General features: G+C 34.8%; 1 long non-coding RNA gene across 1 annotated transcript; it reads right to left on the reverse strand.

Moving 5' to 3' along the window:
• Positions 1 to 5868: 5868 nt before the first annotated feature.
• On the reverse strand, positions 5869 to 13742 carry LOC128550644 (uncharacterized). The gene is made up of 2 exons (XR_008368352.1): positions 13389 to 13742; positions 5869 to 6153 (listed from the first exon to the last, which is right to left on the reverse strand). It is a non-coding gene; the product is annotated as an uncharacterized LOC128550644 (long non-coding RNA).
• Positions 13743 to 14163: the final 421 nt, after the last annotated feature.

Here is a 14163-nt window from a genome sequence, read left to right on the forward strand (position 1 = left end):
GTTCCAATAAGCTTGAAGCTTTCATCACAATCGAGCTAAAACAAATTAGTATAAACTAAGTGGCCCAAAAAATATCAATTTAACAATAACAGTGAGCAATCCAACGAGGAGCTGTATCGAGAACACAACTAGTTTTACGTTTAATAACTTCGTTTATGATTAAACATGAAACAGAATGTAATATAGACATAAAACAGTGGTACAGTGCACATATTCTATATTTCAAAACATTAAAGCAACCAACCTACTTGAATAAAAACAGTTATTATAAGATAATTATAGGTATTATTATCATAAAAAATCCGTCATTCTGTTATACCAAACATGTAGCGCTTCAGGTACCCAGCAGATGTAGCGCTTTCTGTACTTATACAGTTTACGGCGTCCTTTGTTAGCTCTTCTGAACACAAAAATTCAAGGTGAGCTATTGGTATATGCCCTAGAGACCTACCCTAAGCTTTAGTTCTTCTGAGCACAAAAAGTCAAGGTGAGCTTTTGATATATGCCATAGAGACTTACCCTATCTACCTTCCGTTGACGTCAAACCCCTTGCGGGAACGTAGACGTTTTGCGCGTCAAAATCGAAAAGAGAAAGAATATAGTGATAAAAATTTAGAGTGGAAGAAACTAAAAATAACTTTGGTGATATAAAAAGGTTAAAACTTGAGCTTGCAGGATAACTAGGGCGAGGCATGTTCAAGGCTGCAAACTGCAGCACTGAACTGCTCTAGGGTAGGGAGGTGGGCGACACTGGGAGGAAGTAAGTTCCAATGGTACACTGTTCTCGGAAAAAAGAAAACTTGTAATAGTCAGTGGTTGCAGTAATTAACCTATTACTTAGGGAATGGCAATAGCGGACACATCGGGTCATTGGGGTCAGGTAATCTACGATTGGGATAGCAACCAGATCATGATGACTCTTATAGAAGAGTGATAACCTAGAATCTATACACCTTAAATCCAGTCTACGAAGGTTTAGGGAGTGTAGCTTATCTGTTACACTGGAAGTAGGCCGTAGTCGGTCTTGATCCAACGGGCGGCTCTCCTTTGGACGCTTTCAATTTGGTCAATTTTAGTTTGGGTGTGGGGCGACTATACCTCGGAGGCATATTCGAGCTGGGGTTGGACTAGAGTCTGGTAAGCAATGGTCTTAATGGGTTGGGATTTGACCTTAATGTTTCTTCGTAAGAACCCTAGGGTTTGGTTAGCTTTCATGGTTGACCTGTTTATGTGATTGTCCCATGATATATCAATTGAGATATCCACGCCTAGGTATTTAGCTGAGCTGACCGATTCACGATTCAAGTTGGACTCCATATAGGTAATACTGGGTAGGGATAGGATGTTTCCTTCTAGTGGCGTGGATCACTTGACACTTAGAGGGGTTGAACTCCATATCCCACTCCAACTCCCATTTTTCTAGAAATTTTAGGTCATTTTGGAGAGTGACAGATTGATCTGCAGATGACAAAGTTAGATATATTGCCGTGTCATCTGCAAACAGACGGTCTTTAGAACTGACGTTTTGTGGGAGGTCATTTATGTAAGCCAGGAAGAGCAGGGGACCAAGTACAGACCCCTGCGGGACACCTGATGATACTGGGATGGCATCAGAGGTTGTGCCATTTAGGACTACTGATTGGATCCTATTATCTAAGAAGCCTTTGACCCGTCTTAGGGTGTTACCTCTGAATCCATATTCGTGCATTTTTAGAAGGACTTTCTCATGCCTAACCTTGTCGAAAGCCTTACTAAAATCTAGTAGTATAAGATCTACTTGTTTCTTATTGTAGACTGAAGTGACCAGATCATTTACTAACATAACTAACTGAGTAACGCATGACCTTTTGTCCTTAAATCCACGTGTAGGTCATACAGAATACCATGGTTGGTGAAGTGCTTAACAATAGATGAGGAAACAATGTGTTCAAGAACTTTGCATAGGACACATGTTAATGAAATTGGCCTATAATTTACTGGATTTGACCTATCACCATTTTTAAAAATGGGGGCAACATATGCGGATTTCCACTGGGATGGAAGTGATCCTTCCTCCAGGGATTTCTGGAACATGACCTCAAGGATAGGGGATAGTTCTACAGAGAGTGATTTAATTATTATATGCTTGATTTTGTCAGGACCACTGGCCTTATCGGGGTTCAGGTTGCTGAGAAGTTTCTCAATACCATTTGTGCCTATCCTAATATCTGGCATAGTAGGAACTGAATTTCCATCTGGAGTTAGTTTCATTTTGCTGAGCGAGGCTAGGTTAAGTGGTGATTTGGGGCTAAAAAGAGACTGAAACTGTTTGTTCAGTACTGTTGCCTTAGCTTGATCATCCAGATGTAGTTTATTTTCATACTTAAGGGGAGGGATAGAGGAAGATTCCTGTCTCGAGTGTTTAATGAGCGAGTACAGTTTCTTAGTATTTGGTTTATTTGGGAGTGAGTCATCAGTGTTGTTCGAGTGTTCGATGTGCTCAAGATACTGGCTATAAGCCTCTTTGACCTTTTTCCGCACTAGATGCTTTAAGTCTAGAAATTTCTTTCGATCAGAAGATGAGCTAGTTTTCTTAACCTTTTTAAAAGCTCTGTTCCTCCTTCTGATTAGTTTCTTAATGTCCTGATTGACCCATGGAAGGTGATCTCTTACCTTACAGTTGACTGTTTGGATGGAATCCATTTTTCTGTAAGGTTGTTTAGGGTATTTGAGAAATTTTCCCATAACTCTTCTGTTTTTAGTGCGGAGAATTTACCTTCATTGGTCATAACCTGGTGGTAGTCAATTAATGGCTGTTTTATTTCCTGCCAGTTTGCTTTTTTATACAAGGGCATTTTTCGAGGCCATGCCTTTTTGTTTCCATTACATGTGTAAGAGATTCACCTGGAGGGGATTACTTTTATTTATACTGTTCCGTGTCTTTGGAACATGGTGGGGGTAAGAGTGAGGTTGGGTGCGCACCATAAACCGGTTTAAACTCCCCAGTGGTGTTTTTGCCACTGACCGTTCCAAGGCGGTGCCCCACTGTGTTCCTTTGTTTGTTCGTTTTGTCCTAATGTGTTGGTTTTGTGTGTGAGCGCGCGTGTGTGTGTGAGTGTGTTTGTGGTGCACGCGTCTGCGTGCTATGGGTTTCGTTTTAAGGAGGCTGCGTTTTTGGTACGTGGCATTTCCTGTTTGATATTTGTCTTTGTTTTTTTTTTGGTAACATATCCTTGCGGATGTATTGACTTTTGTTTCTACTATATTATGATCACTGATACCCGGTATGATGTTGACCTGATTTACTAGAGTTGGTTTTGTGGTAAGGAATAAGTCTAGAATATTATTTCCTCTAGTTGGTAAGTTGACCATTTGGGTTAGGTTTGAATCATTTAATGTTTCAATAACCTGACGGTAGAAGGTGGGGTGCTTACATTCAGGGGATGGACTGCTGGTGTCCCAGTCCATTTTTGGGAGGTTAAGATCCCCGGCCACCCAAATATTTGAAAACTTTTTATTTACCTTTTCAAGGGATTTAGTAAATTCTGCGAAACTGTCACGTCTAATTCATGTGGCTTGTAATAAGCACCAATAACTAGGGACTTATTACCTACCGGGTCTAACTTTACCCAAAGGTCCTCACACTCGGACTAAAGTTCGGGTATTTCTTGGGCTGTGGCGTAGGCTTTCTTCACACAAATTAAACAATCTATTTATAGAGTGAAATTGTTGAGTGTACACCGTCTGTCAATGTTAATCCTTTCTCTGTTAAATCGGTGCAATGGAAAAATAAGCTGCTATTTACATTATCTGTGATACAGGATAACACAGCATCAAACAATCCTGAAATTGTTTTCTTTGATTTTCTCATATTTCTAGATATTATTCTCGTTCTTTGATGCACATGGATAGCAAAGATAATTCTCTTTCTTGCAATTGCTTCCTCTTGCAAAATTCTGTAGGTTTTCTCGTATCAAAACTCGTCTATTTGTTGACAAATTTCACCACAAAAATGTTGTACATTCCCCTATGGTATTAAATGATTTGATCTTCACAAAATTTTCTTTACAAACTGCTGCCCATTAAGTAATTATGCATGCTTTTTTCGTACCTAGAGGTAAAAAGTGCATGGTTTGCAGGAGATATTATGTGCATATTCACCAAGGACTACAATTAAGTTTAAGCGGAGTTGTCTCCATTTTATCAAAGTATTTTACCCAGGATTATTTTTTCAGCTCAAATAACTTTTTTCAGAAAATGATATTATTTAAAATATGTTTTCAGACTGTGTATTTTGATGCAGTTAGCTACAAATATATGTAAAATAGACAGTTGTATCTTTAGTCCCAGTGCCTATATGTCCGTCGAAAGCGCCATCCGTCGTCGCCCGTCGTGTGTCTTGTGTTGTTACTATTGATCTGTTAATTATATATATATATTATACTAGAATTAACCATTATAATCATATTATACTGAGTCTCGGTCAATAAAATCATGGAAAAGTTCGCAACTGAATCAATAAGCTAGGTCACTAGATCAAATAATAGAAAAACAAATTTAACACATGTTGTCCGTCTGATTTTATGATCCCTTGTCAGAACGCTTGCCTGTACAAATCCTATGTCAATATAATCTGGAAAGTTGATCCCTCGAAAGCACCGAGTACAATACAAAAAGTGAAAATTGCAGACTCGGTTTGATTGAGTCTGTTCATGAGCAGTAATGGAAAGTGCAACACTGCCTACGCCCCCTAGCACCGGTTTAAGCAGTATTCAATTTTCAAATCTAAATGAGTTGAAATCAATGATCCAGTTTGAAATCGGGTGATCTGGAGTTGAAAACAGGGACACTAGGTTAAGTCACAGAAAATATTTTAACACTCTAGAGGACACATTTTCTGCTTGATCTCCGTACAGGTTTGTCATATCGTTAGCCTTTATCAAATCTATGTCAGATTCGAATATGGGTTGCTTGAGGTTACAAACCAGGTGACTAGGTCAGATCGTATAAAATTATTGTTTACACTTCCCGATCATTGTCATTAGTTTTCATAATGTTTGCCTCAGTTAAATCTTTGGTTACTCGCGTCAAAAACAATACGTTAAATCGCAGAAAGTCTTTGTAAACACTCCAAAGGCCACACTTTCCTCTGGATCTTTATAAAACTTTGTTAGAATGTTTATCGCTATGAAAATAGGTAAATATATTCTGAAAGGTAGATCCTTCGGAAGCACCGAGAACCAGGCAAACAGTGGAAACTGCAGACGGTTTGATTGAGTCTGTTCATGAGCAGTAATGGAAAATGCAACACTGCCCACGCCCCCCAGCACCGGCTTAAACAGTATTCAATCTTCAAATCTAAATGAGTTGAAATCAATGATCCCGATAGACCAGAAAATATAACAACACTGAGATGAAGTCTGAAATTATATGTTCTAAGATCAAAACACTAGACTACTTGATGAAATCATAGATAACCAAATTAACCACATTTAATTTATTTACTTAGCCATCATAAAAGTTGTCAGCGTTTTTTGTCTATATGAAATCTACATTAAGTTAGAAAATGGATTGTCTATGGCCACAATCTAGGTCACCAGGTCATACCATAGAAAAACATTTGTGAACATTCTAGAGGTCATACTTTTTATGTGACCGTCATAAAAACTTGTTGAAATATTTGTTTTAACGAAATCCAGATTACGCAAGGAAACTGGGCTGCGTGAAGTCAAAAACTACATGTAGGTCACTATTTCAGATAATAGAAGGACCTTGTTAAAGTGTCAAGAGTTAGATCTTCATGGTGAGATTATTTGTTTCAATGTAATCTAGGTCCAGTGCACAAATGGATTACTAGAGACAAGGTCAACAGAAAAGAATGAAACAATATAAAAGGATATTGAAAATTTATAATTTCTTCATTCTTTTTTTAATTATCTAAATGATCTGCGGGTGCTTGAGCTCGCGTCCTTATACGTGGAGCATTGTCTGAAAGTGTCACTGTTTCAATGTTGTGTTGTGCGAGTTCTCGAGGTTCACCTTGCAAACGCCGACGAGGAGCACCCCTACTTTGAAAATTCATGACAGGGACGTCAGACCCGTATTTTTCCTTTGAAACTTCTTCTTTGTTGGTCGATGATCCCCCAGTATATGATTCGGAGTTACCCATGATGCCTAAAAAGCACAAACTATTGTTATGTGACAATTAGTATATCGTACACATATGGTACATTGACTATAAGATAATGTCGGATTCCCTCACCTCTTAAAATATATAACAATTTTGGGATGAGAATAAAAAGGGATATGACAACAATATAACATTTTACTTCTGCAAAATGTGTTAATGAAATGGAAAATAAATATGACAGACACTTGCAAACTGGGAGAAGTTAAACCAGAAAGAAGCGTTTCACAACCATGTTAAAAGAACGGAACATTATTTTAGTGGAAATCGAATAAAAAATGACACATGTGCTGTATCTTTTTTCCTTTTGGGGGTGTGGGGGCTGATAAGAAGTATATTTACTTTTGTCTTTATTGATCCAGAGCCATATATTGCAAGATAAAGTGTTTTAAGGACAAGATTTGCCAGTTAGACTAGTGAAGTACTATAAGCACTTTTATAAATAGGTCCAGAGAACGGTTGCAGCATCCTCTACATGAGCTCCTGAAGCAAAGTGAACAGTGGCTAGTGAGTGCAATGCAGCACATGATCACAAAGCCTGTACCTTACAAATTCCACGAACGTTCACAGAATCATAACTTTAACAAGTATTGACAAAAAGCCACGTTTGCTTTGTTTTACAAATTCTGTTATAGGCAGCAGCAGAATATATTGGTAATTGACAGGTTTTACATTAGTGCTCTGTTTTTGACAAAAAAAAAAAAGAAAACACTCTTCTGAAAAAAATTGTAATTGGATAAAAAGGATCATAGATAAAAATAATTCTCTCTCCACCAGCTTATTTCATAGACTGAATACTTGAAAGCTATACGATTAACAACACAAACATTCTATAACAGCTGTTTGGAACTGTTTCAAATACATATATTCGTTTTGGTAGTACAAACCTGCAGGGTAGTGGGAATAATTATTAAAGAACTTTACAACTGTTAAGGCCTCTACTGATGCGAAAATTTAGACGTACTACAACATTAATTAAAAATGACAAATTTCTCAAAACTTAAACGTCTTTTCAATACTATTACTCCAGCGCGTGCAACACACGCCATGAAATAGCAAAGAGAACATGCTTTATTTTTCTGATGTAAATATAATGGTAATTTCCTGGAAGCACAGAGCCCAGCAAAGACCTCCAATGCCATAAAACACAGAGTAAGCCCTTCACAAGTAAAAAATGCAGTAGACAATATAGCAGACAGGGTGTTAACAAAACCAACAACAGGTACGTTTTAATTATATGCAAGATATGAAAATGGAGATATTTAGATAATTATAGTGGTGGGAATATTGGGGGAAGGAAAAAAAGCCATGCAGACCTCCCAAACTGATAAGCTCTATCATCCTAATTTATGGATTTGGAATGTGTTACAAAAAATGTATTTGAATGTAACTCAACAAAAAAGCAGGGAAAAAGAAGTAAATATTACCATTTTGTAATCAGTTTCTTTTTGAAACTTACAATGATTAGACCATAATGTAAAAACTTTAAATGACTCAGAAAATAAAGCAGTACTCTAAAAAGATTGCAGCACAAGGAGTCTGGATAAGCAAATGAGAAGATTTAAGTATTTAGTTAAATTCACTCAATTTATCCTCACACCCTGAATTTGTTATTTATAAGCAAGTAACAAATACAAAACAAATTCATAACGGCACAAAATAGACTTGTGATTTCAAGTTTAAGTTTTTAAAGATAATTTTTATACTGAAGGAATAGATCTTCACTGTTACAGATATAGAGGATATTACATGAGCGTCTTTTCATATTGAATTTATTAAACGTGTTGAATAAAATGATAAAATGTGAGGCTCAGCTGAGCATTTTATCAATTTTATTAAACGAGTTTAATAAATTCAATGTGGAAAGTCACAAATGTAATATTCTTTTTATCACATGTTAGCCTTTCCTGTCGAAACATCAAAAATTCTACTTTCTTTTACTATATAAACAAGTCAATTTGACCAACGTCTCCTATACATTAAATGACGTCGACGTCAAAGCTTTATTACACTAATGTATTATCGTTTTTATTTAATGGCTTTATTACACTCCCACACCGTCAAAAATGTGATAAAATGTATTTATTAACAACAGTAGTAAAATGTTTCCATTCTTATGCACATTCTATGATGAAAAACTGTCTTTACAACTTCAAAATTTAAACACTTTTTTGAGATTATAATTGTTTTCATACGCCTAAGTTTCCTCAAATGCAGAAGCCATAAAGTACACTCATTTAAATCAGAAATGAAAAACTGTAGAGTTTACTAGACAAATTATCAAATGCAAGGAACTTACTAGACAAGTAATGAGCTTCATTCACAATCTGTGTACCACAAGTATTTTGGTTACCATATTTAATTTCAGAGACATATTTATTGATAATGACCATTTAGCTTTAGGACGGATTACACCAAACCGGAAGTGACTACTCAGTGTTACATGTGAAGTAGTCCAAAATGTAGTTTCATGCTATGGATGAAATCTGGTATAATGAGTGACATGAGGAGGTGACAGTTAAATTTTTGGCTTATGTTTATTGCTTATAGTATTGAGAATAGATCTAGACCATTTTCATTGTAAATTTCTTGGAATATGTTTTATTCTTTGCGAAAAATGTCTACCTACGCGTAACTGCTAAACGGCTGTTTTCATGGGGGCATTTTTAGAGGGTGATGTTTCTCAGAACAGATTATTTTTCTTATATATAACATAACATGTCAACATTTTTCTATTTTTGATAAGAAGACATGTTATACTAAATGACCATATATGGTTTTCATATCATTGAAATGCTCTAAAGTGCTGAAAATGAGGTCTGAATGTTTTGTTATTAATATGAAATAAATAAGGAATTGAATTGGTAGAATGTAACCTATAAGTTATGCAGGGGTAAAAATTGAAACTAGTTTAGATGTGGCTGTAAATAGGCTAGTTTGGCCAGATTATGATAGAAAATGACAATTTCTGTGCAATTTAGCAGAGAAAAAGAAGAAAAACTAAAAATATTTCAAAATTACTGTTTTGGGTGTATTTTTTTTCAAAAAATGCATATTTATTGACTAAATATTAGTGAGTTTTTGGTGTCAGGGGTGAGTTTGGGTATATTTTCCAGTAACAGTGTGTGATTTGAGTGCAGTTTATGGTAAAACTTGATAAAATATGGCAAAAATAAGCTCAAGCAAGGAAAAGTGGTCTAAAATGATGTCGCGACAGCTTTTTTCCAGGAAATTTGGCGCGCTAGCATACGTTACTGAAAAAGCCATAAAACCGTGAAAATTGATTGTATCAAACTGAAACTGGTATTTTTTTCATGCTTTTAGGTTACTGGTACAATTTAAGTGAAAGTAACACATTTTGAGTATGAAAAATTTTCCTTAAAGGACGGATTACACCAAACCGGAAGTGACTACTCAGTGTTACATGTAAAGTAGTCCAAAATGTAGTTCCATGCTATTGATGAAATCTGGTATAATGAGTGGCATGAGGAGGTGACAGATAAGTTTTTGGCTTATGTTTATTGCTTATAGTATTGAGAATAGATCTAGACCATTTTCATTGTAAATTTCTTGGAATAAGTTTTATTCTTTGCAAAAAATGTCTACCTACGCGTAACTGCTGAACGGCTGTTTTCATGGGGGCATTTTTAGAGGGTGATGTTTCTCAGAACAGATTATTTTTCTTATATACAACATAACATGTCAACATTTTTCTATTTTTGATAAGAAGACATGTTATACTAAATGACCCTGTATGGTTTTCATATCATTGAAATGCTCTAAAGTGCTGAAAATGAGGTCTGAATGTTTTGTTATTAATATGAAATAAATAAGGAATTGAATTGGTAGAATGTAACCTTTATGGTTAAGGTTTAGGAGTATATCACCAAAACACAAAAATATTTTATATACGAAAAACATCGTTACCAATATTTTACCTAACAATTACATGTTCTGCCGTACTGTCCCGTACAAATGGCATTCATTTTCAAAGGGGGACAACTTTTTCTGAATATTTTCAGTATGGGACAGTACGGCAGAACATGTAATTGTCAGGTAAAATATTGGCAACGATGTTGTTCGTTTATAAAATATTTCTGTGTTTTTGGTGATATACTCCTAAACCTTAAGGTACTTCTGCCATATTGAAATTAGAGTGACCTTCATTTGAGGTGTGAAAATATAGTGAACAAAAGCTTTCAAATGCAGCTTTTCCAAAGTACAAAAAACAGCTCAGTTTGCAATACCTGAAGTAAAAGTAGCTGTATAAAAAGTAAAACTAAAATTTAGAAATAAACAAAAAAGATATTTTATGAATTTACCTGTATTTTTCCAAATTTTTGGTTAGATTTATAAATCCTTTTAAAATATTTTATTAAAAATTCATGAATGGCAAAAGTTAGTTCAAAGTTTCAATTAGTGCATAGGAGAATTGTCTTACCGAATAGAACTAACTTAGTAAAAAATCTGTTTTTAAATCTTACCACCTCATGTATTAAAACGAAAATAAATCTGTACATATTGCTATTTTCAGCATACATAAAAATAGTGCAATGTGCGGACAATGATTTTTCTATGTATGGTGTACCAAACTGCCTAAATTGAAAGAGAAGTCTCAGACTTAACGTGATAAAGATTTGCAACAAAACAAAATTCTTTTCAAGGATTGTGCAAGTATAAGAAAATTTTAATTTACTATTGTGGAATTTATGTACTAATTTAAAGCGCTGCTTATCTCACGGAAAATTTGGTGGAAATGGAATTTTCGGCTCTTCCTGCGGTAACTACCGAAATTAATTAACGTAACTTTCTCACACATACGTAATTGAATATTTATAAGTTATAAAAACAATCGAAATATTTGCGTTATCACGATATATACAAATATTTTTAGACAATCTTGAAACATTTGGCCACAGTATTTCCGCATACTGGTCGGGGGCAAGTTCGATGTGTATAATGATTCGGATCCATAGATGTTTCATGCGTCGTAAACAAGCCAATTTTGATCTTTCGACTTTTTATACAATATAAGAATTTATGCAGCATGTAATAAATTGCAGAAAAAAATGTGCAGCCAAATATGTTAGGAGGTATTACAATTTGTATACAATTGTAGAGATAACCGGATGATTAAAATAAGCAGTATCTCAAAAGTATTTTTTCTGTATCTTTGAAACAGTAGATTATCATTTTTATTTTTCACTGTTTTTGCCGAACTAGTTCCGGTCCTCCGCCACGATTGAAGTCAAATTGTATACCGAGTGTTATGAATACCGGGCACCATAATGACGATGACGTCGTTAAAATGACGTAATTTGTGTTATGCTTTCTGTTGATTTTTCCCGCGATTTTCGACATTTTATAAATTGCGTAACAAAAGTAAAGTATTACACATAAAATAAAAAGAAAATTTGTTTGTGTCAGTGTAATATCAATTTTATTTCACTCGTGAGCACCAAAAAAAAAAAACATTTTCACTCGTGGCTACGCCACTCGTGAAAATATCAGTTTTTGATGCTCAAATTGATATTTCACTGAAACAAACAAATATCCTCTATTTATTATATGTTCTCTGAAATTAACAAATAACTGGCTCAGCTGAGACACCATACTTTAAAGTAAAATTCAGTTTATTCGCCACGAGGTTCAGAATGCACGGGAGTCTCGTGATAGTACATGCCTTTAATTTCACCTGGTTGAAGCGTAAACAAATAGTTAAATTTGCTTCATTTTATTTCTCACGGAAAAGATCGGACGGTTTTTTTTATATTGGAACAATCATAGAACATATATGCATTTAAAGTTGAAAGTTGATTGTTTTCTACAGGACGTAAAACTGAAACAAGTAAGCACTTTTACTTTTTCAGCAATGTTCCTCAGGTGAACTTTGACACTGTTTACAAAGAGAAATCAGTTTTGTGTCATCTTGAAATGCGTTGTTCGGCTGAAACGTATAGTTCCCGGAAAAGTTCTCACTTTAAAAATGGCTTATTTGGGGGATTTTTGTTTTATTTATAAATTCAACACAATGTGCAATATTTCCAGTTTTTGAAATTAACTGAAATTGAACTTTATTTTAGAAAAAGTTCCGATCTTTTATCAATATTTTATCAGCGGATGCTTACAAATTTTAAGTGAAACAGCTTTCTTGTCCAAGAGAGGTGTGTAAAGCGAAAAACTATCATTACACATTGCGTTTATTCTTTAAATGTAAAGGATCGGTAACAGATTAAGGAGATCGGACAGTGCAAAACTATACTAAATGGATATCTCTAACCATGGATAAGGAGGCATATATATTTCAGTAAGGAAATCTGAGGTAAAAGAACAATCATATATTTTATTTCTTGAAATAAACATGGCGGCGAATATTTTAGAAAAACTGTGCACGTGCTTTGCGCATTAGAATGTTTAACGACATTTTCTTGAGAAAATAGCGCTCGTGTGCACTATTTTGGCATTTCTTTGATTTGAAAATAAATATTTTATAGCAAATTAGGATGCATACGATACTAAAATTTTGCACCAAAAATGTTCACTCATTTTCTTCCAAAGCACTGTGGATATAGGGTTTAACGTAACTTTCATGCTCGCAAGTTTACTTACAGCTATATCTTTTCAAGTTTTATCATATATTTTTTGTGTCCTTGCATTTCGAAAGCTTTTTCGGGGATTCTGATTTTCTAATTTCAATTTGCGGAAGTACCTTAATAATTTAGCTGTGAGCTAATTCTGTTTAGTACGTTCGACCCTGAGTAATACTTTTTCGAAATATTGATCCTAAATCAAGATAACTCAGTTTTGTAAGACCGTGCTATGAATTAGCTTACAGCTAAATCCATTTAGTATGAAACCTTGTTTTATTGACAGTTTTGACTTTAGAAAAAAATATTAAGACAATTATTTAAGCAAAATCAATAATTGGACAGAATTCTAAGCTCAATAAAACCACACTATTCAAATAAGTATGACTAAATGAATTCAAATATGCCCGAATCTGAGTCGTGCTTAACCGAATTGTCATATTTCAACCCTAATGGTACGTCATAGTAGCCAAATTATACCTTCTCTTATGTACCTGAAGTCAGATTCAAGCTTTTTTCCTATTCTCATGAATTAAAAACGAAAAGGAATTTTAACAAGAATTGTTGATCAAATTTATTTGTTTCAAAAGCAAACTAATACATTACTTTTCTAGGACGAAATAAAATGAACTTACGTGTACTATACCGTGTTTTCCTCTAAGATTATATCCTATTGTACTGTAACATATGTATGATACAGTAGCAGCTGGTGAATTATTATATATGAAATTAGCGCAGGTATATGTCGTCTGCTCCAGAAGTTCGTGGTGTATTGCGAGAAAATTAAATACACTCCTATGTGTAAAATAGATATGTAAAACACCACTGCAGTACTTGATCTATATTAAAGATAACAGGATTGTTAGCATCATAATGTAATGTCTGTTTCATACGGAATCCTGTTCGTATCACTAAAATTCTCGCCTCACCAACATGTCTTTCTCGCATCGGGAACTTGAAATTCCGCTTAAATAATGATACAAAGTTGCAAGAATTAGTAACACCTCGCATTTTCGCCCGGTGTTAGGGAATATTTCTTACTATAGCACCGTGGATGAAATGTTCTGTTACACCTTTAACAAATGGAAATGACATCAACGGAGATTGTCATTATAAATTTGTTTCGGTGTATTGATACATAATACCCAGGGAGAATTATATTGTTATATTTGTCCAGAATATTTATGCAGAGCGATAGTGCGACAATGCGAAAATTAGTTTTCGTGGAATTTTTCAAATTCCCAATGCGAGTATTAAGAAAAGCATGTGAAAGACGATAATTATCGACTCAAAAACCTCACGAGGATTTGTTAAATCTCGCATGTATATATGTTTTTTGGACAAGGCGCCAATCATCGCATTGTCCCGTGTTGGTGAGGCAAGAATCAATGTGGCACGAACAGGATTCCG

The sequence above is a fragment of the Mercenaria mercenaria genome, chromosome 18 (genome assembly GCF_021730395.1).
Source record: "Mercenaria mercenaria strain notata chromosome 18, MADL_Memer_1, whole genome shotgun sequence".
In the NCBI taxonomy this organism is placed as follows: Eukaryota; Metazoa; Mollusca; class Bivalvia; order Venerida; family Veneridae; genus Mercenaria; species Mercenaria mercenaria.